The following is a 6,222-nucleotide window of genomic DNA, read 5'->3' as shown; positions in this document are numbered from 1 at the left end:
CTCCGGCTGCTTCCCTCGGCGGTAGGGTGGGGGAAAGCCTGGTGAGAAGGGGAGAGCCGAGGGCCCGGGTTAGCGTACCCGTGTTGCTGGCTATAGGGTAGGCATAGGGTACGCTGTTTTGTTCTGCTTCCTTTTTGGAGACTAGATTTGCCACATCGCACCTACTACTAAGCGGCACCTTGATCCAAGACTGCGTTTTCTCCTTCATGGTATCGTGGGAGCACGCAGCGTCTCATTGTGAAATACAGCCGTGGCGAGGGCCAGGGATGGGGAGAGGGACAAGGTCAGGGGAAGCAGCACCCCAGCTTCCTCAGCACCCCATGTACTTCTCTCTTGAGGAATCCGACGTACGATGCTTGCAGGGCAAGAGAACTAAAAAGACCTGAATTTTCAATGGAATAGTCCTTCTATAAGAAATTCTGCTTAAGTCTTGTGCTGAATGAGTTGAGAAGATATCCAGTGTCACTAATATCTAGGATGAACAAAATACTATTTTCATAGAATCATAGAATGGTTTAGGTTGGAAAGGACCTTGAAGATGAGGTTCTTCATACCTTCAGTATTTGTGTTAGTCTGAGACCAGTTAATTTTTCTTCTTACCTCTCTCCCTGAGCAGGCTGTTTTGGTAGAAGCAGCTGTAGACTGTGGCCAGGCCAGGGATCTAGGTGTGCATAAGCTCATCCCACTCTGTCCTGCCAAAGAAGCACCAGAATAGAATGCCTCAGCAATTAACAGTCCGGAATCTGAAGGCAAGCCTTTTTTTACGATCCATTTAAGCTAATAAGGAGGCAATGGTCATTTCTAGCAGGGGCCGAGGTGGGTAACTGTTAAATCACTGCAGCTAAACCGGGGCTCACCTGTCAGATATGTTACTGTGCAGCTGTGCAGATCGTGATGGCAACCAGATCTCAGTGGGTCCCAGATCACAACAGGTTTTCTAAGTATGCTTGCAGCACAAGTTAATGAGCATTTTGGCTAATTATTAGGTTGGTATAGTTAGTTATTATTAGCTTGGCATAATCAATTATGATTAGCTTTGTGCTATGGCAGAACAAAAGGCCATACTTCTTGTGTCCATTACTGTGTAAGCAAATGGCACAACCAGTCCTAACTAATGGTACATTAGACTCTTCAAAGTACTCATTAGCCACAAATCCCATTACAAGTATCCAGTGGACTTTAAGTTTAGGCCATGCCTTCCTCTGCTAGCTGTATGTAGTTGTGTCCTCTCATTAACTCTTTCCTAAAATCTTAAGAGTTGGATTCATACATGCTCAGAATTTTTACATTTATTTCCAGATACTAGTAGAAATGCCTACTACTAGACATGCCACATGTCATGGGCACTTACGGATCAAATATTCTCACGTTAAAGTACTTCAAAATTTGTGGCTGATTTGTGTGTAAATTGCACACAGAACCATACTGCCTGTCAATATGTTATCAAGCTGAGAGCAAGCGACATTCTGTGCTTTGAAGACTGGTAGCTCTTGTACCCCTTCTGTTACATCCCCCATCATCCCATTTAAATTAAGAACTTTATTGACCACTAGGAAGTCCACAACAGATTCTTTCCCCAGGCAGGACAAGGGATCCCAACTGACCAAACAATGAGGTGAATGGTTTCTTCACTATCATTGCAGAAGTCTAAAAAATCCAGTGTTCCTTGATTCTCAGAATGTATCACTGCAGGAATCACTCCTAATCACATTTAACTAGAAGCCATTTGTTAGACTCATCGAGGACTAGCAACTTGAAAGTCAATGGCACTATGGCAATTGCTCCTGTTTAGGATGTGGCTGTACCAACTAGAAATATCTGTAACAAAATAAATTAGCCACAGAAATTTCACTTGTCATTTTCCAGCAATCAAATAAAATGGCAAATAGACCCTTAATTTTCTTTCTGTCATCACTGCTTCTCTGTTTCCTTTTATTGAAGCTGCTGGAAATAAAATTAAACTGTGAAACTATTTGTATGATCATTTCATCACCTCCCTAGGAGAAAAACTATATATATGCCTATACACACACGTATGCACATACACATATATATATATAAATTCTTTTTCTTGCTATGACAAAAGACCTTCTCCACTAGTCTTGTGTATAACTGTATAAAAGTTACACAGTATATTATAGTCCATTTAGGCTGTGGGTAAGGCGTTTATTAAAGGTGAGCAGATTAATAACTATTAGTAATGATAGTAGTTACATGATTAATAATATCAACAGTAAAGGCTATTAATACCACATCTATCACAACTACAACAGAAATAACAACCACTTTCTCCTATGCTTTATATTATATACCTTTGTTTTATTCATTAATTCACAAATTAAATGTTAATAAAAGTCTCTCAAAATTATCTTTCAAATGTATTCTGACATATCAGTAATAACCATTAGTCTTTCTTCACCCTTTTTATCTGTTGTGATCTGAAATACCAGAGAAGTTCAGTAGCTGGTGGGCCGGTGTTCTTTACATGATTATACCAGAAATTAATTTGACCCACACACCTGCCTAATTCAACAAGTCCAAGCTGGTGCCTCACCTGCTGTCTTTACATTTTGATTGCCCCCTATCACTGATGTTTCCACTCTGCAACATGTGTTTTTCAGCCACTCATTTTTATCAAGATGTCTTAAAGACCTACTAAGGTGTTTGCCTCTTCAACATTACCTCTGTGTCCCCCAGAGTTTAGTTACACCTTCCACTCTGTGGTAGAAAAGGCTATTACATCATTTACTTTTACCATGCTCTTTTTTCCTGGGAGAGAGTATTGTGGGAGGATCCTCACAGGGGTTCATACCCTCCTTCCATCACTGCCTCATCAGTTCTGCTCCCGAGACAATTCCCTGGGCAAAACTCAGAGAGAGCAGCTCATGAAGAGGCAGCCTTTCCACAGGTGAGGGCAGGAGCTAAGTGCAGAAGGCTAACCAGTGCTGAACAGGAAAGAAGTGACAAGAGCACTCTCATGATGGAGAGACTGAGAAGGATGTGGTTTCATAAAAATCAAGAGTGCTTGGGAGCAGGCCAGTTAGAAAGAAGCAGTGTGCGCTAAAGCCCAAAGCATCTGCTCTCCATGAAAAGTGCAAAGACAAGAAAAAAGAAGAAGATTCCCTTCAACAAGAAGCAAACCTATTCAGGATAATACATCAAACCGAAGCTTAATATGTTCCCATGTCTACGTTTGTATCTATGGACAGTACTCTGAACATGCGTTTTGTTACATTATAAATTTTCTGGGGCAAGTAGTGTCTGTATTTGTGCAGGCTGGGAGTCTGGGGACTGCAGGAGCTACCACGACAGGCAAGCCAAGCACCTATCCTGGTGCAATTCAGGACACGAGAAATGATATCCATTGAGTCTGTGAAGGTCTTGGGCCTTATGCGCAGCTTCATGACTACATGAATAATAGCTTCAGTGAGAACCACTGTAACTGGTTCTCATAACTGAAATATGAAGTCTCTTCTATCTTCTGGGAAATTCTGCTCTTTGGGCTTTTTTTCTGCTTTCTCTTTCTGACACAGTTGGGACAGATCTGGGCATTTCTTGCAATTCCAAATCTAGAGTCAATAGTGAAGGAGGGCTGTGAAGTGGGGAGATCCAGAAGCTAATAGGGCTCCCTGGCATTTGCTCAGGAAGAGTATTCCTACAGAGACAGTGATTACATCAGAAAAAACTCTACTTTTAGCTTCCTTATGGAATTTAGGTAGGCCTAAACAAAATCAACACATTGTCCAGATAAACCAATAACAAACCAAAAACTGACACATCAGAAGATTACAATCTTCTAGGAAAGCACAAATATTCCTTCTCTGTTATTGTGTGCCCGGTGACATACTTCTCAACCAGCAGGACAAGTAAGACACAGGTAGAATAAAATGAGAAAACACACTGGAAAGTTTAACAGTTTGTTGTCTAGATGTTTCCGCACAAAAGAGAATCATTGATGTACCTCTAAAATTGCATATAACTTAAATCCCAAATAGCTGCAAAGGCATGTGATGGAGATCACTGCAGCATAAAAAGAGTAGCTGTGCAACAAAGGAAGCCCACGGTACCCCCACAGATTGTAGCTAATTCACAGGCAGTTTTAACACTGGAGACCTGCAAGGTAAGGTTTGATTTCTCATGGGTATATGTGAGCAGGAGCTTGTGAAACCCAAGAGAAAATTCAGCTACTGCAAACCTGTCTTGAGGAAGGAAGGCAGAAGCACAGCTGGCAGCATCCCTGCTGAGTCAGTGGGTAATGTCTATGCTTCACTTCCAGTTACAGACAGGCTGGTAGCTAAACTTGCACAGGACTCACTGACTGTCCTGGTGGTTGTCCACAGGAGGTTTTTCAGCCTGTGCTGAGTTTCACAGTGCTAGAATATCTTGTAGTTAGCTAATTTAAGGCCAAGTTAATCCTTTCCTCACAAGAAGAATTATATAAAAACTGCAGAAGTAGCGAAGATCCCACAGCGTGTAATAAACTATTGCTAAATACAGTTCTGCATTCAGCAGTCTTAAATGTGGGGTAAGCATTAAGCACACCTGTTAAAACTGTTTAGTACAGAATCATGGTCATGGTGTAAAAAAAAAAACCCTTTCAGTTTCTTCTTAGCAGCTGTGCCAACTAGTGCAAGTTGATTCTGTATGTTGTATTTGCAAGCAATCATTTTCCTGGAAGCAGGGAAAAGGGCTGTTCCTTTGGGTCCAGCCACTAAAGATATATTGCAAGGTAGATGAGTACTGAATCATTGAAGAAGATAACTGAAAGAGCTGGAACATGGTGCATCAGAGTGTAAAACTCTCCAGTAAATTTCTTTGTACAGTACCCCTTCAAGTCAAAGTCTATACAGGAAATAAAAAAGCACCAACACAAGAAGGCAGTGCTCTGAAACAGCCATCTCCAAATTTTTTTCAGTGCGCGCTTCTGACAGATGTATATTTGTTTATTTTTAGGGTACGTACAGGTACTACAGTTCTAATATTTTCTTCACACAGTGCTGTGTCATCTTGTGCACCCCCTGGAGTGCATGAACACCACTTTGGAGGCAACGGCTCTAAAAGAACTTATTCTAGTATTTTACACTGTCCTAAGAAATATTTTGTGGTATCTTACACAAGAAAGACGCAAGAGAAACACAACACGGTTTCAGCTAAGGGTAACATTGATACTAAGAAACATCTTTAACATCACTATGTAAAAATATTCAGAGACCCTGCAGTACCATACGTATTCCAGTTAAGAGCTTTTTGTGAACACAAACAAAAGATTGTTGGTAAAATTTGACCACAAGATTAAACCAATTTTAGCTGTGAATGGTAGGCAGCTGATAAGCGTGTTTGGAAGTGGTGTACCCTGGACAACCTCCAGAGTATCTGGAAGAACAGGGACCCCCATCATTAGGTCTACCGTTAATAGAAATGTAAACAGTTGTAGTGCTTGCTTTCTGCTTTTCTAGAAATGCACATTCTGTTAGCTAACTCAGTCTCCCTTACACCTTGAGACTTGATATAAACAGCATCGTTATCTTCTCCATACAAACAGCCACCATGGAAATGTAATCAAATTCTAGTTACCCTGCTTTAAGAATTTGTCTTACTGCTGAGAATTCTAAGGACAACTTCTTTAATGACAATTATATTTCTTTTGTCCCTTTTGAAGTACAAAAGTGATGTTCTCGCACAAAGTGATGTTCTGAGAAACTGCAGAATGAATAATGTGCGGGTTAGTGTTTTAGCTTGTGACCATCCCAGAGCTGAGTGCTGAAGCCTTTGAGTTAGACATAAAACACCCCTGACATCAGCATTTCACATTGATCCTCCACCCATCCCCTTGGCATGTGTGAGGCTCATTACAAGGCACCTAGTGTTCCTGGCTTTGGCACCAGACCAAGCCGGTCTGTACTGACAAGGCTGACAGACTTCAGGGCATGCAAAGAAACAGAGAGAGTGAGAATTAGCCTCCTAAATCTGAGGATCAGGATCACTTTCCTTTGTGACTTTCCCAGGGTTACAAAGGAGGCAGGTGAGGAAACGGGGAACTGAGCCCTGGCAGCACAGCCCTGGTGCGCTGAGGGGTGACTGCAGAAACAAGCAGCCTGCAGGGATCATGGGGAGACGTTTAAACCTGTGTCTCTGCTGAAAGCGGAGTGCATGAGGGCCTGGATGTGAGTCAGTAACAGGCAGGAGGAGTGCCAGGGTTTGGCTGGAAGCAGAAAACCATTT

Source organism: Charadrius vociferus, unplaced genomic scaffold (assembly GCF_000708025.1).
Source record: "Charadrius vociferus isolate BGI_N301 unplaced genomic scaffold, ASM70802v2 scaffold70, whole genome shotgun sequence".
In the NCBI taxonomy this organism is placed as follows: domain Eukaryota; kingdom Metazoa; phylum Chordata; class Aves; order Charadriiformes; family Charadriidae; genus Charadrius; species Charadrius vociferus.
This window is presented reverse-complemented; position numbering follows the sequence as displayed.